Below are 24,772 nucleotides of genomic sequence, written 5' to 3' on the forward strand. Positions count from 1 at the left end.
AAAGTCCCGTGCAATATATTTTATAGGGACTGAATATTTCATGGCACCAGCCCAATCAGGCCATGTCTTCCAAAAGGCTTATACTTTCCAAATTGTTGATTTCAGTCTTTGCCTTGTGATTTCTTTCAGCCAGTGAAATATGAATGGATTTAATGAGGCAGCCTGTGCCATCTCTGAGCAGAATCCTCCATCTTTGGGGCCATCGTTCTCTTCTCACTACCATGCACCTTCTTGGTCCTAGATAATGATACCATTAACCTGAATCCCAGAAGGATGAGTGAGAAATAGGTGAGTCATTAGTGTTTTCTTCTTCAGTTTTTTTTTTTTTTTTTTTGGCGGTACGCAGGCCTCTCACTGTTGTGGCCTCTCCCGTTGCGGAGCACAGGCTCCGGATGCGCAGGCTCAGTGGCCGTGGCTCATGGGCCCAGCTGCTCCACGGCATGTGGGATCCTCCCAGACTGGGGCACGAACCTGTATCCCCTGCATCGGCAGGCGGACTCTCAACCACTGCGCCACCAGGGAAGCCCTCGATACGTATGTTCGTATTACCATTTTCTTAATTGTTTTGGGTTTGTTTTTGTACATCTTTTCTTCCCTTGTGTTTCCCACTTAGAGAAGTTCCTTTAGCATTTATTATAGAGCTGATTTGGTGGTGGTGAATTCTCTTAGCTTTTGCTTGTCTGTAAAGCTTTTGATTTCTCTATCGAATATGAATGAGATCCTTGCCAGGTAGAGTAATCTTGGTTGTAGGTTCTTCCCTTTCATCACTTTAAGTATGTCATGGCACTCCCTCTGGCTTGTAGAGTTTCTGCTGAGAAATCAGCTGTTAACCTTATGGGAGTTCCCTTGTATGTTATTTGTCGTTTTTCCCTTGCTGCTTTCAATTTTTTCTTTGTGCTTAATTTTTGTCAATTTGATTACCATGTGTCTCGGTGTATTTCTCCTTGGTTTATCCTGTATGGGACTCTCTGCGCTTCCTGGACTTGGGTGGCTGTTTCCTTTCCCATGTTAGGTAACTTTTCGACTATAATCTCTTCAAATATTTTCTCGGGTCCTTTCTCTCTCTCCCTCTCTCTCTCTCTCACCCCTATAATGTGAATGCTGGTGTGTTTAATGTTGTCCCAGAGGTCTCTTAGGCTGTCTTCATTTCTTTTCATTCTTTTTTCTTTATTCTGTCCTGTCTTCCAGGTCACTTATCTGTTCTTCTGCCTCAGTTATTCTGCTATTGATTCCTTCTAGTGCATTTTTCATTTCAGTTATTGTATTGTTCACCTCTGTTTGTTTGCTCTTTAATTCTTCTAGGTGTTTGTTAAACATTTCTTGCATCTTCGCGATCTTTGCCTCCATTCTTTTTCCGAGGTCCTGGATCATCTTCACTATGATTATTCTGAATTCTTTTTCTGGAAGGTTGCCTATGAAGGTTGTTCATTTAGTTGTTTTTCTGGGGTTTCATCTTGTTCCTTCATCTGGTACAAAGTCCTTTGCCTTTTCATTTTGTCTGTCTTTCTGTGAATGTGGTTTTCCTTCCACAGGCTGCATAATTGTAGTTCTTCTTGTTTCTGCTGTCTGCCCTCTGGTGGATGAGGCTATCTAAGAGACTTGTGCAAGTTTCCTGTTGGGAGGGACTGGTGGTGGATAGAGGTGGCTATTGCTCTGGTGGGCAGAGCTCAGTAAAACTTTAATCCACTTGTCTGCTGATGGGTGGGGCTGGGTTCCCTCCCTGTTGGTTGTTTGACCTTAGGTGACCCAACAGTGGAGTCTACCCGGGCTCTTTGGTGGGGCCAATGGCAGACTCTGGGATGGCTCACACCAAGGAGTACTTCCCAGAACCTCTCCCACCAGTGTCCCAGTCCTCACAGTGAGACACAGCCACCCCCTGCCTCTGCAGGAGACCCTCCAACACCAGCAGTTAGGTCTGGTTCAGTCTCCTATGGGGTCACTGCTCCTTCCCCTGGGTTCCAATGCGCACACTACTTTGTGTGTGCCCTCCAAGAGTGGAGTCTCTGTTTCTCCCAGTCCTGTCGAAGTCCTGTAATCAAATCCCACTAGCCTTCTAAGTCTGATTCTCTAGGAATTCCTCCTCCCATTGCCTGACCCCCAGGTTGGGAAGCCTGACGTGGGGCTCAGAGCCTTTACTCCAGTGGGTGGACCTCTGTGGTAAAAGTGTTCTCCAGTCTGTGAGCCACCCACCCAGCAGTTATGGGATTTGATTTTATTGTGATTGCGCCCCTCCTACCGTCTCATTGTGGCTTCTCCTTTGTCTTTGGACATGGGGTATCTTTTTTGGTGTATTCCAGCGTCTTCCTGTCGATGATTGTTCAGCAGTTAGTTGTGATTCTGGTGCTCTCACCAGAGGGAGTACATTCACTTTCTTTGTTCAGTCAAATGGAAAATGACATCAGTATAAGGAACATCACTTTATTTATTGGCCAACAGATACTGTATATGATTCTATATAAGTATTAATTATAAACTTGGAAAGTATTGCCCTAAAAGAATATGAAAATATAATATTTTATCAATGACTAATATAATATTGGTGTTAATAAAACATTTTAGGGCTTCCCTGGTGGCGCAGTGGTTGAGAGTCTGCCTGCCGATGCAGGGGACACAGGTTCATGTCCCGGTCTGGGAGGATCCCACGTGCTGCAGAGTGGCTGGGCCCGTGAGCCATGGCCGCTGAGCCTGCGCATCTGGAGCCTGTGCTTTGCAACGGGAGAGGCCACAGCAGTGAGAGGCCCGCGTACAGCAAAAGAAAAAAAATTTCAAAATTAAGTTTCTATTAATTAATATTTTAATAGTACTACATATTTATTATATTGATAAAATAGATTTTATTATTAGAGAAATAATAATTATTTCATAACCCAATATCAATATTATAAGCCCAGATGATATAATGTTAAGAAAATTGAAATTTACTGTATGTTTACCATTAGAACACTAAATTATAATTCATGTTTAACTTTTTGTTAATTATTTACTCATTAAAATTATAATTATTATATCATTTAAATCTACCCTTCTATTCTTCTAATGCCTTAACATCATTCTGGTTTTCCAAGATCTTCATGCTACTTTCCTCTTGACTCCCAGACTTGATAAAAATCAACATACCACTGAATTCTGCTGTTCTAAAATCTGAGGCCTCTTGCTGTCTGGGTGCTTCAGGAAGACATGTAAGTAGGTTTTAATATATTAATTATATTTTATTTAAAAAATTATTACTTTTAAAAATTGAAGTATAGTTGATTTACAATGTTGTGTTACTTTCAGGTGTGCAGTACAGTGATTCAGTTTTATATATATATTTTATATATGTAAATGTAGAGAATGAGAATGTAGATGTTTATCAGGGTTACAGTAGGTTATATATATTTTATATATATATATTTGATATATATTTTTTCAGATTCTTTTCCCTTATAGGTTATTGCAAAATTCTGCGTATAGTTCCCTGTGCTATGCAGTAGGTCCTTGTTGGTTACCCATTTTATATATAGGAATGTGTATATGTTAATACCAAACTCCTAATTTATCCCTCCCAATATTTTATTTCTAACATTCAAATTAAGAAGTTCAAATAAAATGTGAAATTCCCAAGAATAGAGACTTTAATACAATGAAACTGAGTACACATGAAATATATTCCTTCTTATTCACTCCTGGGGTCCTTTTCAGAACTGTTTAATATGCATATAATCATGACACACCAGCAACATTTTCCCAGGAAAAATTGGTTAAGCTGCCATGGCTGGGATGCTAATGACCTGGGAGACAGTTTCAGATCCTTGGGTAATATTACTTTAGGATAAAACCTAGAAAACTTGACATATGTAGCCAAAACCTTCATAATGGTATTTAGACCTTAAATTTTCCTTTACTATCAACTTTTATGTCAGATCACATATTCTTATCTCTAACCTTGCATTCATTATATCACACACTTCACATTGAGAGATAATCAAGCGTAGCACTTTCTTAATATTCCTAAGGATATAACACATTATGTATATGAATATGAATATGGATGCATGTATATTTATTTACAGAACACTTATATATCCTGATAATATTCTTCTGTTATTTTGTCTAAGAAAAATACCACTTGCCTTTCTGAAACCTGATGTGTCCTAAATATTCTATCAGTTGGAAGGAATACAAAACAAATAGTCTATCCAAATAATCAACCTTCGATTCTAAACTCTCTCCTCTTTTCTAATTTTATTTTTCTTAATTATTCACACATCTTCCATTTTACTGAGGAAGTACAAGAATGTCATTAAAGAGAAGTCTGTCTGGAGAATTCCCTGGCAGTCCAGTGGTTAGGACTCAGTGCTTCCACTGCCGTGGCATGGGTTCAATGCCTAGTCAGGGAACTAAGATCCCACAAGCCGCTCGGCGCAGCCAAAAAAAAAAAAAAAAAGGCTGTCGCTGAAACTCAGATTCCAGATTTTGTTTTAAGGTTCCATGGTTAGTACAATTATTTATTTAACAGAAAAAAGATTTTTTTATGTGTTTTTAGAACAAACCATGAAATCATGCGGAATAGCTTTCAGTTTACTATGGAATGTATATTCATTTGCTACATGCCTTTCCCCCGCAAGATCCAATTCTAAGACTCCCTAAGTTGGAGTCAACCGTAATTCAAAATTCATAAACTTATGCCTATTACATCAAGAGGAATAAAAACCACAGTTATAAGGAAAGACAAAATTGCAAATAGGATAAAAAAGAGAATGATGGACATAGTGCCCAGAACAGTGTGCTGAGAGACAGATCTTTGCTGGGAGGTAATTTGCCTGGACCCGAGTTGGGCTTGTCCTGGACACCATGAAGTCACCCAGGCACATTCGACATTGAGGGACACTTCAGGTAAATCAATACTCAGCGATGTGTCCAGAGGTCAGATCTCACCTTGGGTCATGTCAGGGGAGCAGAGGGCCAGGGCCGGCCTATATGGGAAATCCGTTTAGGTGTGGCTGCATCCGGAAGCCTCTAGGCAGAGACATCCTAGAACATCACCTAGGGTGAAACTGCATCAACTGATGGAGACCCCATATACTTGGGTTAGTTGGGGACATATCTGCCCAACTCAAAAGCATTCATGATTCAATGTGATCAAAGAAAAACTTCAGTTGTATGATCAGGCAAAATGTCATGATACAACTAAAAACTAACAATGCTTCTTTGGCTGTGGGGGGAGGGTGCTTTCTTTGGTCTACTATTCCCACCCCACCCCAAATAATAACCATGTGACAGAAAATAATAAATTGTTGACTGAAATAATCAACAAACAATCTATAAAGGGAATAAAAAAGAGTTTTATTTGAGCCAAACTGAGGACTATAACCTGGGAGATACAGATTCCAGGAGCACTTGAATTGTGCTCTGCTGGACTACAGAATGGGGGAGGCTTATGAAGGCAAAACTCACAAAGCTACATAAGCTGTTTGTCAAGAATTAGGACTGAAGCTGGCAAGAAGTAAGGGTGCTTTTCAAGTAAGGATTGGTTGGGGTCTGAAATAGTTGCATAGTTACAAGTGAAGACCTTGAGACTACAAGGGTGCAGCTGGCAGCTGCTAGCAGATATTGTTTTGAGAACAGCTGGTGGTGTCCTTGAATTCATCCAGTTCAGAAATTTGGAGTTCTCAGTGATGCAGGAACTTGTCTGAAACTATATCCACAATGGCCACCTGGCTCTAGTTTGGATGCCTGAACCACACTTACTCCATTCTGATTTTTGAATGCATTCTTTTCTTTAATGGTTAAAGCAGATGTACTGTACATGTTCGATGGGCCACAAAACAAGCTACTCTAGTTAGCATAAAGTTCATGTTAAATCATGTGAAAGACAGAATGACTTCCCCATACCTCAAGATGTGAAAAAATTTTCCATCAAAACCAAATAAGAGACAGTTTGAATTTTTTTTTTAAAGTAGAATTGATAGTATCACTCACCCGTGGCCAAGGTCAGAGACATGCACTACTGCATGCTTTATGCTCTTCTCCACAAGACCAGGAAGTGGTCTGTATTCTGTTAATTTGAACAACAAAATACATTTATTCCTAGACTCCACCTCATTCAGATCAGCCATTCTGAAGGACCTCAGGTCGTTGGGAAGGAGGCCTGCTATAGCCCAGCTGGTGTAGATGGTTGTCTCTGCCTGTGACATGGATGACCTGGGCACCGACAATGCTGTGAGGATTGAAGGCAGCTGGCTGCGCACAACCTTGTTTACGTCTCATGGCAGTCTGCAGTGGTGAGTGGAAAATGATCCCGGGAGAGGTAGGGGGTCCCAAGGCCCAGTCATGGCAGGCTGGTCCTCAGCGGGGGCTTGTGCCTCCTGGACCACGAGCCCTTGCTCTGTCCTGGTGGAAGGCAGAGTTCTAAACTGTCTGTGAACATCAGCTCCAACTGTCACTGGGTTGGCCAATCAGTGGCTGAGGATGGAGATGGCCACTGGGAAGTGGGGGAGGGTCGACAGCTGGGCTGAGGTCCTTTCCATTCCCGAGACAAGACTTGGGGTGGCGAGGGAGAGGTGAAGGGCATTAGAACAGAGGGGGGAATCAGCGGGCCTAAAAAAATATTTTCATCAACATAATTTGGCCTTGGGCTGGCTGGGTTTGGAGGGTGAAGAATCTCAAGGTTAAATCTGAGTTCAGAGTCCTTATGCATCACAGTGACTCTGTTTCACCTACATTCTCATTCACTAAAGTGTGCACCCTGAAAGGCTGGTTCTGAGAGATGTTCATCAGGGTTATGGTGTGGTCAGCAGTTGGGGGGGCATGGAATAGGGTGGCATAGGAAAAAAATTGTGAAACTGGGTGAAACCTCCCATTCCATATTGGTAATCTTTGTGCAGAGCTGCATTCTGAGGCTGAAGGATGAAGGTGGCTGAATCCACAGAACAGTTCTCCTCAATGCTGTTTATACACTAAACACAGGATGGATAGATGGATACTGAAGGAAGTAAGGCTTGGCCTATAAAAGTTTTCACAGACTACTTTCTTTTTGAACCAAAAATAACTTAGTTAACTATATTAGTCTTATAACTAGAGTCAATCCAGTTCTTGGGACACAGAAGTAAACATTGTCTTTCAAATCTCTCTAGTCGTCGTAAGACCACGCACGATAAACTCTCACTAGTTATGAGACATTAATAAATATCCATCACCAAAATACTGTCCTTACACAGTCTAGATATAGAGGAAAAGAAAACAAGGCACTCACCAAATTTACTCCCTAATGAAATCCATTTTTGAAACACCATCTTAGAAATTATAATTCTATCCAGCTTCAACATGAGCAAATGTACAGTTACTTAGCAACGGTAGTGAAAACAATGGTAAGAAAGTCCAAAATTATATCAAAAGAGAGAAAAAATTTGTTTCTAGGTTAAATAGTACTGACAAAAATATTCTCTCTGTGCTGCCCAGAAAGCAGATAATATGAGAACAAATTATCAATATAATTCACATTTTATATAATGAACATTTACAAAACTCTACCCTATACATTATAATCATATTAATTCTCCATTTGAGATATTGTGTGATCACTTAAATAATAGCAGGAAAGCAAAGAAAAATTATTTCAGAAGAAAGACAGAGTTCTTGCTGTGTTTCTGATTATTTTAGTGGACTTGTTAACAAGAACAAAGATACTGTCATTATACCACCTGCAAATAGAGTGCCAAGAAAACACTTAATTTTGAGACTCATGTTGAGTAATCTATGGTTTCAGAGTACTGAGGATTACAATCCTATCAAGTTCCCACATGGAGCAGGGAGTGTTCTGCAGGTCACCAATGGCTGGAAGTGAGACAGAAACATCTCCACACTCTGAACTTGAAAAGAGGCTCAAACTCAAATGTGGTGACATCAGATGGTGCCACAAATTAGTGAATGTGAGTGTTCAGGGCAGCGCAGTGGTAGAGGAATCACTCACTGACATTTATCTGCTATCATTTTAGAGAAGTCCCCAAATGTTTTATTCTAGTACTACCTAAGGTATCCACTCACATTTATTTCAATAGTAAGCTTCAGATGTACAGAAAGTCCATGTACAGAAAGTATCTCCTAGGGGACTAGTACAGAAAGTATCTCCTAGGGGACTAGTTTTGTCCATGTACAGAAAGTATCTCCTAGGGGACTAGTTGGGATCACATGTGTTAGTGAATTTCCCAACATGTCTCTACCTCTCATGCTGAGCCAGAAATGCCCCCTCCACCCCTGGTATCCCTCCCCCCAGGGGCAGTTCTTGCCATCTGCACTCAAAGCTTTCTGCTGAGCCTCTCTCCTACCATGTCCCCATTGATGGCTGAATCTGCCCCCGAAGAGTGCGCTCCTGTGCTTCCCACCTGCACGCACCTGGCCCCAGCTGATGCTTATTCTCAGTCCCTCCTCCTGAGTCAATGATGCTTACCATTTCCCTCCAGGAAAGATCCTCATACTCTCAACACTTTGAAGCAGTCTATAAGGCAAACACAGTTTAAACACAGGCAAACTGTTTTTGAGTGTGGGAAGTGAATAGGATTTGGTGGTAGAGGTCCCAGATTCAATGCCAGGTATGTCATTAGCTTAGTTTGTGATGATAAAAAGAGCAGCTTACACGAGGGTTTACCATGTGCCAAGAGTTTTACATAACTTCATCTTATTTAATCTGTACAACAACCCTCAGCTATGCTAAGAGTTAAGGAAGTCGAGGGGATGAAGAGTTACAAGACTATGTCCTGAGTACCCAGCTAGGAACGTGCAGAGGTGAGACTGGTCCCCAGTCTGGTTTTAGAGCCTGAGCTGTACACCAACTGTGAATATTGTGTGATCTGGAGCTTGTTTGAACCTCGGTTTCCTCACCTCTGCCTACAATACAATTCCCTTTCTCAAAATAGCCATGAGGGGTTATATGGCGCTCTGTGCTTCGTTGAGTTTTTCGCCCACAAACATTAGTTGCCACACTCAGGGAAGACCTGGTGAGTGCTGGTACTTTCCTGCCTCGTCGCTAAGGGCTCTCCAAGCCAGTGAAATCGTCTAGGTCCCCAAGGTCCTGTAGTTTTTCTTTTACCACAAAAGCACCCAAGCTCTTTGCTGTTCAACTGTGGTTTAGGAGTCCAGTGGCCACCCCACCATGTCTTTTTCCTTAGCATCTCTGTCCTCTTTTCCCACAACCTTGGGATTCCCAGCCATCTCCATGACCTACATTAATGTGGAGTCATAGAACTCACTGTTAGGGGTGGGCCTCAAAGAGGCTGGCCCATCACCCGTACATGAAGGTGGGGCAATCTGTAAGACAAAGCCAGGCTTCCTCAGGGGATGTGTGGGCAGCGGGGAACAACAGGGTCCCAGGTAAGGCTCTAAGGAGGCATCTGCAGGTGTGTGGGTCCTGCACTGGGAGGCCCAGAATGGCCTTACTCTGAAGTTTAGACAGATATGAGGTCTCAGGTCTTCTCACTGGATTCACTTTTTTCATTTCTTACTCAGTTCCCCAGGTCCTTAATGAATGCCTCACATGTGCCAGACAGGAGAGAGGGCTCAGCAGGAGTAAGCTATCTGTCTTAACAACCTTTACAATTCAGAGGAAAATGCAGACAAGGAACAAACATGGAAGTAAAGTGATTTCAGAGAGGATGAGTGCTATGAGGCCATGTATAGGGCAGAGGAGTAGAGAGGGATGCAGTAAGCACAGTCACTAGCCCTCGGTGGTTGGGAAATGGCACCTCAGGAAGACAGGAGCAGAAGTGGTTTCTATATGGAGGAGGCAGCCACACACCTGTCTGGGGAAGGGCATTCTTGGCAGAGGAAATAGCCAGTGCAAGGCTCTGAGAAAAAATTGACCTTGACGTATTAACGGAACATTAGGAAGCCCTTCCCTGATGGAAGGCACAGTTGTAAACTGTCCATGGACATTGGTTCTAACTGTCACTGGGTTGGCTAGGCAGCCACTGAGAGGATGCAGGTGACAACCCAGGAGGAGCAGGATTGGCACCTTGACCTCTGAGGTCCTTTCCAACCCCAAGTCCAGACTTGTGGTGAGGACAGGCGGTGAAGGACAAAGAAAAGAGAAGGGGATCAGGGTTCTGAAAAAAACCTTTGTTACAGTCATGTTCTTGCCATGGGCTGGCCTGGCTGAAAAGTGCTGGGTTTGACCTGTGAACTGGGGAGGGGCCCAACTGGGGCACATTTCAGAGTTAAGATTAAGGTTATGTCTTAAGGATCGTCCTGCGGAGTTTAGCTTGAGCCTTAGGATTAAATCTAAGTTCAGTGTCCCTCTTTCATATTTTGATGACTCTATTTCTTCTACACCAAACTTAACTGAAACGTGTTTTTTGAAAGGCTGGTTGGAGATGTTAATCAGGGTTATGGTGCTGCTAGGGGGCGGGTGGAGAGCATTGCCTCCTGAGAGTGAGAAACTGGGCTGCCTCTGGAGGAAAGCACCCACTCTGGGCTGCTAATCCAGGGCCAGATCTCCATTCTGAGGGGGAAGGGGGAAGGTGGCACAGCTCACAGGGGCCATTAGTAAAAAACTATACATGATGACAACATTGTGGATCAACTATACCCCAATAAAAAGTAAAAAAAAAACAAACAAAACTACACATGATAAATGCTGAAGAAAGGGATGCTGGGCCATATAAAATGTTTCACAACCTACTTTTTCTTAAATCAAAAATCAGTTTTGTTAAACATATTAGTGTTGTAACTAGAGTAACTCAGCTCTTGTTACAGTGAAATAAATTTTGCCTTCTACATCTTTTTAGTTGTGAGTCCACTCATGTAAAATCCCCACTTAGTGTTCATGTTACGGGGCCCTGTTAAACAGAAACAACCAAAATTTTGCCCTTACATAAATGCTAGCAATGAAAATAGAAGAGAAAAAAAACTAAGTCATTTTAGAAAAAAGAAAATTCTGTGTTTCTGATTATTTTAGTGGTCTTTTGGTAGCCACAAAATACTGTCATTATACCACCTACAAGTAGAATAACAAGGAAGGACATCCAAGAGTCACATGGAAATAATCTACAGTTATGGAGCATTATCTAAGAATTACAGTCCTATTAAGTTCCCACATGAAGCAGTTAGTGGTCTGTGGAAAGCTCTGCAGGTCACTGATGTCTGAGAATGAGGCAGGAACAACTCCACACTCTGAACTTGAAAAGAGGCACATACTCAGATGATGGTGATACCAGATGGTGACAGGGATTGGTGGATATCAGGGCTCGGAGCAAGGCAGAGGGAGCACTCACTAGGTTTCAGTTGTTACGTTGCAGAGAAGCACACAAGTTTATTTCCAGTATTATACTACTGACTTTACTTACCCTCTCACATTTATTCCCATAGTTACCTCCAAAATGTTTTGCCCAGTTCCAGGAAGAATCCCCACTGTGGTTCTAATTAGGATTGCATTTGCTAATTATGCTCCCATTGTTTCTTCCCCACTCACAGTGAGCCTGAAATGACCCCCTTTACCCTTGGTTTCCCTTGTTCTTGTGATCTGAACTCAAGGCTGAACCCCTTTCCCACCTACGGCCACTGATGTTTGGATCTGCCTCTGGAAAGGTGTGCTCTTATGCTTCCAAGCTGCACAGACCTGGCCCAAGCATGCGCATACTCACAGTCTCTGGGGCCCCTCCTCCTGAGTAAATGACCATTTCCCTCCATGAGAGGTCCTCTCACCCTAAACATTTTGATGCATTTCACCAGCCCGTAAAAGTTTAAACAATAAGCAAATGGGACTTAATCAAACTTACAAGCTTTTGCACAGCATAGGAAACCAAAACCAAAATAAGACAACCTATGGGATGGGAGAAAATATTTCCAAATGATGTGACTGACAAGGGCTTAATTTCCAAAATACATAAACAGCTCATACAGCTCAATATCAAACAAACAAGCAAACAAACAACCCAATCAAAAAATGGGCATAAGATCTAAATAGACATTTCTCCAAAGAAGACATCCAGATGGCCAACAGGCACATGAAAAGATGCTCAACATCGCTCATTGTTAGAGAAATACAAATCAAAACTACTTTGAGCTATCACCTCACACTGGTCAGAATGGCCATCATAAAATGTTTACAAATAATAAATCCTGGAGAGGATGTGGAGAAAAGGGAACCCTCTTACACTGTTGGTGGGAATGTAATTTGGTGCAGCCACTATGGAAAGCAGTATGGAGGTTCCTCAAAAAACTAAAAATAGAGTTGCCATATGATCCAGCAATCCCACTCCTGGGCATATATCCAGACAAAACTGTAATTCAAAAAGATACATGCACCCCTATGTTTATAGCAGCACTAGTCACAATAGCCGACATGGAAACAATGTAAATGTCCATTGACAGATGAGTGGATAAAGAAGATGTGGTACATATGTACAGTGGAATATTATTGAGCCATAGAAAATAATGAGATAATGCTATTTGCAGCAACATGGATGGATCTAGAGATTATCATACTAAGTGAAGTAAGCCAGACAAAGACAAATATCATATAACGTCACTTATATGTGGAATCTAAAAAAATGATACAAATGAACTTATTTACAAAGCGGAAATAGACTCACAGACACAGAAAACAAACTTATGGTTACCAAAGGAGAAAGGAGGGGGAGGGATAAATTAGGAGTTTGGGATTAACAGAAACACACTACTATATATAAAATACATAAACAACAAGGTCCTACTGTATAGCACAGGGAACTGTAGTCAATATCTTGTAATAACCTATAATGGAAAAGAATCTGAAAAGAATATATATCTATATCTGAATCACCTTGTTATACACTGGAAACTAACACAACATTGTAAATCAGCTGTACTTCAATTAAAAAAATAATTGGGAAAAAAAAGCATAAACAGAGGCAAAACAGCTTTTCAGAGAGTGGAAAATGAATGGGATTTGGGGATGGCAGTCCCAGATTCAATGCCAGTTATGAGTGTGATGATAAAAGTAGCAACTTATTTTACCATGTGCTAAGAGTTTTGCATAAATTCATCTCATATAACCTGTATGTCTCTGTGTTAGAGTTGAGGGATTCCAGGGAGTGGGTTTAAGTTTCTGAGCTAATAACCACCTCTCAGTGTTTCATAATTTGGAGCTTGTTTGTACCTGTTTCCTCATCTCTGCATGTAACCCTTGCACTAGAGGGGAGCCATCAGGGGGGCTTACAGGTGATGAAGTAGAAGACAGCATGGAGCTCTTATGAAGGTCTGTGCTTTGTGACTCCTTGCCTCACAGATATTAGTCATGACTCCCAGGAGTAGCTGGGTGTTAAACGCTTGCAGGTCCCTCCTCGCTAGGGACTGACCGAACCAGTGAAGTAATCTGGGCCCCTGAGGCCCAGCGGCTTTTCCTTTACCACAAAGGCACCCCAGCTCTTTCCTGCTCAATACTGCAGTACAGGAGGCAGTGGCCACCCCACCATGTCTCTTTCCTTAATACCACCTCCCTGTTTCCCTGCAACCTGGAGCTTCCCCTGCCCTCCACATGGACCGTGTGAATGCAGTCTTTGGCCTGAAACCCACTCGTGAGAGAGGAGCAGTTTCTGGGACATAAGCTGTGTTCCTCTGGGAACATTCAGGTAGTGGGAGCAGCTGGGTCCCAGGTCAGGCTCCAAGGAGGTCCTGTACTGGAGGCCCAGAATGGCCTTACTCTGATGTTTGGGCAGGTCTCAGCTCTCATGGGTCTTCCCACTGGACTCGTTAATTTCTTGCTCAGTTTCTCAAATCCTTAATGAGCTCCTGTCACATGCCAGACAGGAGAGGACTCAGTGGAAGTAAGATAATCTCTCTGTCCTATTGGCCGTTATAGTGCAGAGGGTGATGCAGAAAGTAGACGTGAATAAACATGGAAATGAAACGATTTCAGGAAGGATGACTGCTAGGAGGCAATAAATAGGGCAAAGGAATAGAGAGGGGTGGATGAAATGCCATCACTAAGCTACAGTGGTCGGGAAAGGCCACTTTAAGAAGACAGGATCAGAATTGGTACCTAAATGAAGGAGGGAGCACCCACCTCTCTGTGGAAAGGTGCTTCTGACAGAGGGAATGACACAAGTGAGCTTGAGATGCTAATTGAACAGCAGGATGGCCAGTGGCTGTTAGGAGGGGCTTGGGCATGTACACGCCTGGACCAGGACATGCACCACCTCATGGAAGCATGGATTTGAGTCTCAGTGTGACTTGGAGGCATGATGGGCTTTGAGCATGGTGGCCTCATGGTCTCATTTAGGGTTTTATTTATTTATTTATTTTTGGCGGTATTGGGTCTTCATTGGGGTGCACGGACTTCTCCCTGCGGTGGCTTCTCTTGTTGAGGAGCATGGGCTCTAGGCACACGGGCTTCAGTAGTTGTAACATGTGGGCTCAGTAGCTGTGGCTTGCGGGCTCTAGAGCACAGGCTCAGTAGGTGTGGTGCTTGGGCTTAGTTGCTCTGCAGCATGTGGGATCTTCCCGGACCAGGGCTCAAACCCGTGTCCCCTGCATTGGCAGGCAGATTCTTAACCAGTGCGCCACCAGGGAAGCCCTGCTTATGTCTTCTCCTAGAATTTTATAGATTAAACTCCTAAAATTGGTCTATGACACAACATAATTTTTGTATGTGGTGTGAGAGTAAGGGTAGAGGTTTACACATATATTTTATTGTTTCAGTACCATTTGTTGAAAGATTATCCTTTCCCCATCAAATGGCCTTGGGACCTTGGTGGAAAATCAGTTTATATGTATGAGTCTATTTCTGCACTCACTAATCTGTCCCATTGATCTATTTGTCTATCTGTACACCAGTTGCATGGTTTTGGTCACTGTGGCTTTATATTAAGTCTTGAAATCATGTGGTTTAAGTCCTCTGACTTTGTTCTTCCTTTTCAAAACTGGATATTATTTATCGGCATTTCTCAACTTTGTCTCTATTGGCATTTTTATATAGGATCATTCTCTATGGGAGGCGTCTTAGACAGTGTAGGATGTTTAGCAGTTTCTCTACCCACTAGATGTCAGTGGCGTCCTTCCCCACCATGACAATCAACATGTCTCCAGGATGTCAGCATCATGGCAGCGTAAGATGTCACTCGTTTTTGTCACCGCCTCCCCCTCAACAACAAACATTTGGCATTCATCCACAGACAAATTGCCTTTGTGGGGTCTGTGGGATCCAGCACCATATGCCAAGTGACCCAGGAGGCATCTCACCCACCTGTGCATTGGGTAATAGGCACACACACCTTGGTCCTGGTCATGGACCCTGCAGTGGCCTGTGAACCAGCTCCGGCCCTTCTCTGCTTCAGACCAGGGAGCCTCTAAAAGACATTGAAAAGAGAGCCTTTGTGGAAGTCTGAGTTTCCAGAGGAGAAGTTCCAGCACACTGTTGGAGGGGAAAAAAGTTTGGATGCATTGGAGTGGATGAGAGGAATAGCTTGACTTTGCCTACATCTTTCCTTCCCCAGAACAGCACAGCTTAGGGCCATGAGAAAGTTTCTTGGCCTGTGATCTCCCGCGGAGGAACACAGGACACTGCCGAAGGGTCCTCTTTCATCTCATCAAGAAGGCTGAATATGGGCTACGTGACTGGGGGTGGAAGAGGCTGGGAGAGTGGCAGAGAGGACTCTCAGAGGGCATTAAGGGACGCGGATCGTACCAACTGCATCGCAGACGCCGTCAAGAAGACAGCTCATGAGCTGCTGTGAACGCCTCACCCGCGGATCCCCCCAACTGGCCCATGGCACCCCCAACGCTCTGCGTGCCTTGCCCACACACACTCTGAAGAGCAGTTTCAGGTGTACAGAAAAATTGAGCACAAAGAGTTCTTATAAAGATGCAATTTATAACATATAGTTTCTTCTATAATTAACATCTTGCGTTAGTGCTGCACGTTTCCTACAACTGATGAACAAATATTGATACACGATCAATAATGAGTCCAGGGACTTCCCTGGTGGTGCAGTGGTTAAGAATCTGCCTGCCAATGGAGGGGACACGGGTTCGATCCCTGGTCCGGGAAGATCCCATGTGCCATGGAATAACTAAGCCCGTGCACCACAACTACTGAGCCTGCGCTCTAGAGCCTGTGAGCCACAACTACTGAGCCCACATGCCACAACTACTGACGCCCGCGTACCTAGAGCCTGTGCTCTGCAACAAGATAAGCCACTGCAATGAGAAGCCTGCGCACCACAACGAAGAGTAGCCCCTGCTCGCCACAATTGGAGGAAGCCCGCGCGCAGCAACAAAGACCCAACACAGCAATAAATAAATAAATAAATAAAATGGTTAACTTAAAAAAAAGAAATAATGAGTCCACTACCCACCCCCACCCCATACTTGCTCTGTGGCCTGCGATCTCTTTCAAGGCAGCAATCTGGGGAGATTGTAGGGCTGACCTTGTCTCTGGTTTCACAGAACCACTCTCCTCTATTGCCAGTTGTTCAGTGTCTTGCAAACAATTATGTGATATATTTTGTCTTCTTTTTTTTCTTGGTAGAAGGGAAAATTTGTTCCCTATTATTCCATCACGGCCAGAAGCTAACCTCCTATTTATGTACAGTAAATCCCCTACATACGAACCTTCAAGTTGCAAACTTTCAAAGATGCTAACCTGTGTTCGCATGTCCAATCACGAAAGTTAGTTCACGTGTTTGTAAGATTACTGTAAGATAAAAAATGTTTTCTTTATTTTTATTTATTTATTTATTTTGTGGTACGCGGGCCTCTCACTGTTGTGGCCTCTCCCGTTGCGGAGCACAGGCTCCGGATGCACAGGCTCAGCGGCCATGGCTCACGCGCCCAGCCGCTCTGCGGCATGTGGGATCTTCCCGGACCGGGGCACGAACCCGTATCCCCTGCATCGGCAGGCGGACTCTCAACCACTGTGCCACCAGGGAAGCCCATATTTTTTGTATTTTTTAAGATGTATTATTTGTGTGAAAAGTGTTTTAAACCTATTGCAGTGCAGTACTATATAGCCGATTATGTTAGTTGGGTACCTAGGCTAACTTTGTTGGACTTCCAAATAAATTGGACTTAAGAACGCGCTCTTGGAACAGAACTCGTTCTCATGTAGGGGACCTTTGAAACAGTGAAACAGAATTATTTTGAGTTAATGTTTTGAAGTCTACCACTAGGTGGCAATGTTATACAGCTGAGATGCTTTTCAGAATCAGCAGAGCCCAAAGCATTTCTAGGTTCTTTTAATATGGTGTAGCACAGGGAACTCTACTTAATGCACTGTAGTGTCCTAAATGGAGGGGATATATGTATAGGTATGGCTGATTCATTTTTCTGTGCAGTAGGAGCTAACACAACATTGTAAAGCAACTATACTCTGCCTCAGAGGGCTCCTGTCTTTGCGGGGGTGGGAGACACAGATGTGGACTCCTAATGACAGCACAAGGCAACGTGCTTTGTAACCCTGTCAGGGGGAGTCTGAGAAGCTTCACAGAGTAGGTGACCATCCATCAGTGTTCAAAAGATGCGTAAGCTTTCCACTTGAGAAAGGGGCAAATAACCGTCTATCCCCAGAGGCCACAACAGTGAGAGGCCCGCATACCGCAAAAAGAAAAAAAAAAAAAAAAAAAAAACAACAGTGCAAATGTGACGTAAAGTAGAAGGATAGAGAGATACTCAAAATATCATGACAAGATCAGGGAATACTGAGTGAATCCATGAGAAGAGTGGCAGGAAGCAAGAATTAAAAATCGGGTTGGGGCCACTTTGTGAAGAGCTAAATTTACTACAATAAGAATTTGGACTATACCTTTTAGCCAGTGGAGATTAAATGACAATTTTCGATTAAGTGATTGATATGATTAAAAGGGTGTTTTAGACTAGAGTCTCCAAACTCTTTTTTTTTTTTTTTTTTTTTTTTGCGGTACGCGGGCCTCTCACTGTTGTGGCCTCTCCCGTTGCGGAGCACAGGCTCCGGACGCGCAGGCTCAGCGGCCATGGCTCACGGGCCCAGCCGCTCTGCGGCATGTGGGATCCTCCCGGACCGGGGCACGAACCTGTGTCCCCTGCATCGGCAGGTGGACTCTCAACCACTGCGCCACCAGGGAATCCCTCCAAACTCTTTTGAACAAACAGACTTTATAAAAAAATGTTGGTTTAGTAAACATCCAATATATTTATATCGAGTTATTTATGAATTATACCTGTCATACATCCCATGCAATATAGATTACAAAATATACACAAAACTGTGACCCTTGTGCTAATAATGAAATTGCGTTGACAACTTAGAAATTTTTGCAGATAATGTTAGGTCTGATTAGATCACTGTTTTCTGTCATAATGAGGCTAATTTAAGTGGAATTGAAGACATTTTAGTCTTGGCGTTCTCTTGTTCACTTCAGAAAATGTGAACATCTTGGTGAACATCCACTATTTCTTTGAGCCTGGCACACTGCACATGCAGCATGACCATTTTATATATAAACTGAGCAAGATTACTCTCCCAAGTAAATATTAGAGGTCTAATTTCTGTCTTATTTATAAAACAAATGCTAATGGAGATATAAAACAAATGCTAATGGAGATATGCTATTTTATTTGCTCCCCATGGACCATTCTATGCACGCTGGGATTCATGTGCCCTTTCATAGGCTCTCTGGGTTGGGTGGCTAAGACTGCAGCATGAAGAGATAACAGAGTGTAGGCAGGAGCCCAACACACAGACACCATACCTGACCTTGTCTGTTGATAATGAATTAGACTCAATTAAGATTGAGATAAATAGTTACAGTCCAGTTAAAAAAATATGTATTTCATTTCGACCTCTTGTAAATGAACAAAGCAAAGACATTAAAAAGAGCAATTATGGGGACTTCCCTGGTGGTCCAGTGGTTAAGACACCATGCTGCCAATGCAGGGGGCCTGGGTTCCATACCTGGCCAGGGAACTAGATCCTGCATGCTGCAACGAAGATCCCACGTGCTGCAAGACCCGGTGCAGCCAAATCAATCAGTCAATCAATGGATCAATCTTTTTTTTAAAAAAAGAGCAATTATGTTCTAAAAAGTTCTGGTATCACAAGTGAAGATGGATTAGAATTATCTCAGAAAGAAAACTTTGTGACTGATTCTCAGGCCAACACCTGAGAAAGAACAAGGTGCTTTAACTATGAGGACACAGCTAGAAGTTGGCAGTCTGCAATCCAGAAGAGGGCCTTTACCAGAACCCAACCACTGGGGCACCCTGATCTTAGACTTCCAGCTTCTAGAACTGTGGGAAATGAATTTCTGTTAGTGATAAGCCACTCAGTCTGTGGTATTGTTGTTATAGCAGCTCAAATGGACTAGGACAAAGAACAAAGATAAACTGGAGTATTTGACCTGTGTTATCTGCCACTGCATTGTAGAAGATGCCTGAGAAGACTTGAGTTGGCACCAGTCTCTCCATTTCTTTGCCATCCACTAGTCCTTCAGATGAATGTGGCTTCTTCACTCAAGATACTGAGTTTCCCAAGTGTAGCAAGGAGTATCACACGTTCTGCTTCACTTTTTTCTTTTTTAATGAAGGTTTTATTTAGTTATTTATTTGGCTATGTTGGGTCTTCATTGCTGTGCATGGGCTTTCTCTAGTTGTGGCAAGTGAGGGCTACTCTTTTTTTTTTTTTTTTTTGCGGTACGTGGGCCTCTCACTGTTGTGGCCTCTCCCGTTGCGGAGCACAGGCTCCAGACGCACAGGCTCAGCAGCCATGGCTCACGGGCCTAGCTGCTCCGCGGCATGTGGGATCTTCCCGGGCCGGAGCCTGAACCCATGTCCCCTGCATAGGCAGGCGGACTCTCAACCACTGCGCCACCAGGGAAGTCCGGGGGGCTACTCTTTTTTTTTTTTTTGCTTTATAACAAATTTAATCAGTTACACATATACATATGTTCCCATATCCCCTCCCTTTTGCGTCTCCCTCCCACCCTCCCTATCCCACCCCTCCAGGCGGTCACAAAGCACCGAGCTGATCTCCCTGTGCTATGCAGCTGCTTCCCACTATCTATCTACCTTACGTTTGGTAGTGTATATATGTCCATGCTGCTCTTTCGCTTTGTCACAGCTTACCCTTCCCCCTCCCCATATCCTCATGTCCATTCTCTAGTAGATCTGTGTCTTTATTCCTGTCTTACCCCTATGTTCTTCATGACATTTTTTTTTCTTAAATTCCATATATATGTGTCAGCATACAGTATTTGTCTTTCTCTTTCTGACTTACTTCACTCTGTATGACAGACTCAGGTCCATCCACCTCATTACAAATAGCTCAATTTCGTTTCTTTTTATCGCTGAGTAATATTCCATTGTATATATATGCCACATCTTCTTTATCCATTCATCTGATGATGGACACTTAGGTTGTTTCCATCTCCGGGCTATTGTAAATAGGGCTGCTATGAACATTTTGGTACATGACTCTTCTTGAATTATGGTTTTCTCAGGGTATATGCCCAGTAGTGGGATTGCTGGGTCATATGGTAGTTCTATTTGTAGTTTTTTAAGGAACCTCCATACCGTTCTCCATAGTGGCTGTACCAATTCACATTCCCACCAGCAGTGCAAGAGTGTTCCCTTTTCTCCACACCCTCTCCAGCATTTATTGTTTCTAGATTTCTTGATGATGGCCATTCTGACTGGTGTGAGATGATATCTCTTTGTAGTCTTGATTTGCATTTCTCTAATGAGTAAAGATGTTGAGCATCCTTTCATGTGTTTGTTGGCAGTCTGTATATCTTCTGTGGAGAAATGTCTATTTAGGTCTTCTGCCCATTTTTGGATTGGGTTGTTTGTTTTTTTGTTATTGAGCTGCATGAGCTGCTTATAAATTTTGGAGATTAATCCTTTGTCAGTTGCTTCATTTGCAAATATTTTCTCCCATTCTGAGGGTTGTCTTTTGGTCTTGTTTATGGTTTCCTTTGCTGTGCAAAAGCTTTTAAGTTTCATTAGGTCCCGGGGTGGGGGCTACTCTTCGTTGTGGTGCGCAGGCTTCTCATTGTGGTGACTTTTCTTGTTGTGGAGCATGGGCTCTAGGCATGCGGGCTTCAGTAGTTGTGGCATGCGGGCTCAGTAGTTGTGACTCTTGGGCTCTAGAGTGCAGGCTCAGTAGTTGTGGTGCATGGGCTTAGTTGCTCTGCGGCATGTGGGATCTTCCTGAACCAGGGATTGAACCCGTGTCCCCCTGCATTGGCAGGCAGATTCTTAACCACTGCGCCACCAGGGAAATCCTCTGCTCCACTTCTGCAGATACCTTTCTTGTATGAATTTATAAACTACTGTTGGTAAGTTGCATCAACTACATGGAAGATATTACATAAATTCAGAGAAGTTTCATCTCAATATCATGTGAAGTATTAAAATAGATGTCTTTAAAGTAATGATTATAAATAATTTATACCTAGACAATTTGCAGCTAATTTTTCCCTCCCAAATTGCATTTGACCTTGTTAATTTGTTGGTTGGAAAATTACAACACTCTGTGACATAAATCACAGCAAGATCCTTTTTGACCCACCCCCTAGAGAAATGGAAATAAAAACAAAAATAAACAAATGGGACCTAATGAAACTTAAAAGCATTTTTTTTGTGTGTGTGTGATATGCGGGCCTCTCACCAATGTGGCCTTTCCCGCTGCGGAGCACAGGCTCCGGACATGCAGGCTCAACAGCCATGGCTCACAGGCCCAGCCGGTCCACGGCATGTGGGATCTTCCTGGAACGGGGCACGAACCCGCGTCCCCTGCATCGGCAGGCGGACTCTCAACAACTGCGCCACCAGGGAAGCCCTAAACTTAAAAGCTTTTGCACAGCAAAGGAAACCATAAACAAGACAAAAGGACAACCCTCAGAAGGGGAGAAAATATTTGCAAATGAAGCAACTGACAAAGGATTAATCTCCAAAATATACAAGCAGCTCATGCAGCTCAATATCAAAAAAAAACAAACACCCCAATCCAAAAATGGGCAGAAGATCTCAATAGACATTTCTCCAAAGAAGATATACAGATTGCCAACAAACCCATGAAAGGATGCTCAACATCACTAATCATTAGAGAAATGCAAATCAAAACTACAATGAGGTATCACCTCACACCAGTCAGAATGGCCATCATCAAAAAATGTACAGGGCTTCCCTGGTGGTGCAGTGGTTGAGAGTCCGCCTGCTGTTGCAGGGGACACGGGTTCGTGCCCCGGTCCGGGAAGATCCCACATGCCACGGAGCGGCTGGGCCCGTGAGCCATGGCCGCTGAGCCTGTGCATCTAGAGCTTGTGCTCTGCAACGGGAGAGGCCACAGCAGTGAGAGGCCCGTGTACAGCAAAAAAAAAAAAAAAAAAAAAAAAAATGTACAAACAATAAATGCTGGAAAGGTTGTGGAGAGAAGGGAACCCTCTTGCACTGTTGGTGGGAATGTAAATTGTTACAGCCACTATGGAGAACAGTATGGAGGTTCTTTAAAAAACTAAAAATAGAACTACCATCTCACCCAGCAATCCCACTACTGGGCATATACCTTGAGAAAACCATAATTCAAAGTCATGTACCACAATGTTCATTGCAGCACTATTTACAATAGCCAGGACATGGAAGCAACATAGGTGTCCATCGACAGATGAATGGATAAAGAAGATGTGGCACATACATACAGCAGAATATTACTCAGCCATAAAAGGAAACGAAATTGAGTTATTTGTAGTGAGGTGGATGGACCTAGAGTGTGTCATACAGAGTGAAGTAAGTCAGAAAGAGAAAAATGAATACTGTATGCTAACACATATATATGGAATAAAAAAAAAGGTTATGATGAACCTAGGGGCAGGACAGGAATAAAGATGCAGACGTAGAGAATGGACTTGAGGACATGGGGGAGGGGGAAGGGTAAACTGGGACAAAGTGAGAGAATAGCATTGACATATATACACTACCAAACGTAAAATAGATAGCTAGTGGGAAGAAGCTACATAGCACAGGGAGATCAGCTCGGTGCTTTGTGTGCACCTAGAGGGGTGGGATAGGGAGGGTGGGAGGGAGACACAAGAGGGAGGGAATATGGGGATATATGTATACATATAGCTGATTCACTTTGTTATACAGCAGAAACTAACACAACATTGTAAAGCAACTACACTCCAATAAAGATGTTAGAAAAAAGCCAAAAATAAATAAATAATAAATAAATAAATTTCTTTTTTTAAAAAATAAATTTATTTATTTAATTTATGTATTTTTGGCTGAGTTGTGTCTTTGTTGCTGCGTTCAGGCTTTCTCTAGTTGCAGTGAGTGGGGGCTACTCTTCGTTGCAGTGCGCGGGCTTCTCATTGTGGTGGCTTCTCGTTGCAGAGCTCAGGCTCTAGATGTGCGGACCTCAGTAGTTGTGGCTCACAGGCTCTAGAGCGCAGGCTCAGTACTTGTGGCGCACGGGCCTAGTTGCTCCACAGCATGTGGGATCTTCCCAGACCAGGGCTTGAACCTGTGTCCCCTGCATTGGTAGGCGGATTCTTAACCGCTGTGCCACCAGGGAAGCCCCTAAAATAAATAAATTTCTACCAAAAAATAATTGCATTCCACTTTTTACTTCTGAGTATGATGGTGATATCAACAGTTCAGTGGGATACTTCAGAATTCACAGTTCTTGAATTCTGTGTTCCAGATAAAATCGCAAGTGTGGTTTTTCTCAGTGTGAGATATCAGAATAGTGGCTAATCTTTAGGCGGATACCTTCTGAAAGCTGAAACAGTATAGAGCTACGTGTGTACCAAATCTAACGGGAGACTTTTTGAAGCAGATCCCAGCGTAAACCTGATGTGAGTTGAATGTTTTTATTGGGGCACTGATTCCTTACCTGGCCTTCAGGCCTCTGCTACTTGAGTATTTCATGTTCCCACAGTGTTCTCCGTGTAGGAGCTCCACTGGTTTTTGCAGGGGCAGGACGGCCTGATGAGCTGACCACTCTCTCTTCACTTCAGTGAACCTTTGTGAATTGTCCTGCCCTGTCACTTCCTGTCTCATTATTCAACTGTATTTTCTCCATAGCACTTACCAGTATTTAAAGTCATCTTATTCACTCAAGCTATGTGTATTTTCTCTCTCCTCTCACTGAAGTATAAAACTGCATGAGAAAACAAACAAACAAAAAACTGCATGAGGTCAGGGGCTGTGTTTTCCTTCTTTATCATCCCGTCACCAGTGCCAAGACAGGGCCTGGCACAAATTGAGTGATCGATACAAAATCATTGATTATGTGAATGCATGAATGTGGGTAATAGTACCTGATGTCATGTACATTGTCATCATCAGTATAAAAAAGCATTTATTCAAGTAGTACCTATGGTTAACAATACATTATTGTGCATGTACGTTAAAATATGTTAAGAGGGTAGATCTCCTAACCCCCTAAACTGATAACAAACAAATAAACAAGAAACTCACAAAAGAACACAAAGAAAATTTGGAAGGTGATGGATATGTTTAAAGCCTTGGTTGTGAGTATCACAGGTGTAAGTATGTGTCTGAGCTTATCAAGATGTAAATATTAATGAAGTGATTTTTTTGTATATTACTTATATCTCAATAAAGAGTAAGAAAAGAATCATTTATTAAGCAGGACCACAGTGTTGCAAAATCCCAGTGGGCTCTGTGTGTGTGTCAAGGGTCAGGCCTTGCACAAAAGAGACTGAAGCCAAGAAAGACCTGATTAAATATAAACTTGTTACTAAAGTTGCTCATGGATAATGTCAGTGGTTTCCTCTATATTTGAAGTCATCTCATAATGAATATCTCTGGATAGTTCAATAAA

The 24,772-nt window shown here is 42.9% G+C and overlaps 1 long non-coding RNA gene across 1 annotated transcript in view; it reads left to right on the forward strand.

Moving 5' to 3' along the window:
- Positions 1-135: 135 nt before the first annotated feature.
- The window catches only part of LOC132480248 (uncharacterized), a 79,250-nt gene continuing 54,613 nt past the window's right edge, over positions 136-24,772 (forward strand). Inside the window, exons 1-3 of the long non-coding RNA XR_009530622.1 lie at positions 136-288; positions 3,097-3,179; positions 6,074-6,263. This is a non-coding gene — a long non-coding RNA (uncharacterized LOC132480248). The remainder of the gene's footprint in view (positions 289-3,096; positions 3,180-6,073; positions 6,264-24,772) is intronic.

This window comes from Mesoplodon densirostris, chromosome 19, assembly GCF_025265405.1.
Source record: "Mesoplodon densirostris isolate mMesDen1 chromosome 19, mMesDen1 primary haplotype, whole genome shotgun sequence".
NCBI lineage: Eukaryota > Metazoa > Chordata > Mammalia > Artiodactyla > Ziphiidae > Mesoplodon > Mesoplodon densirostris.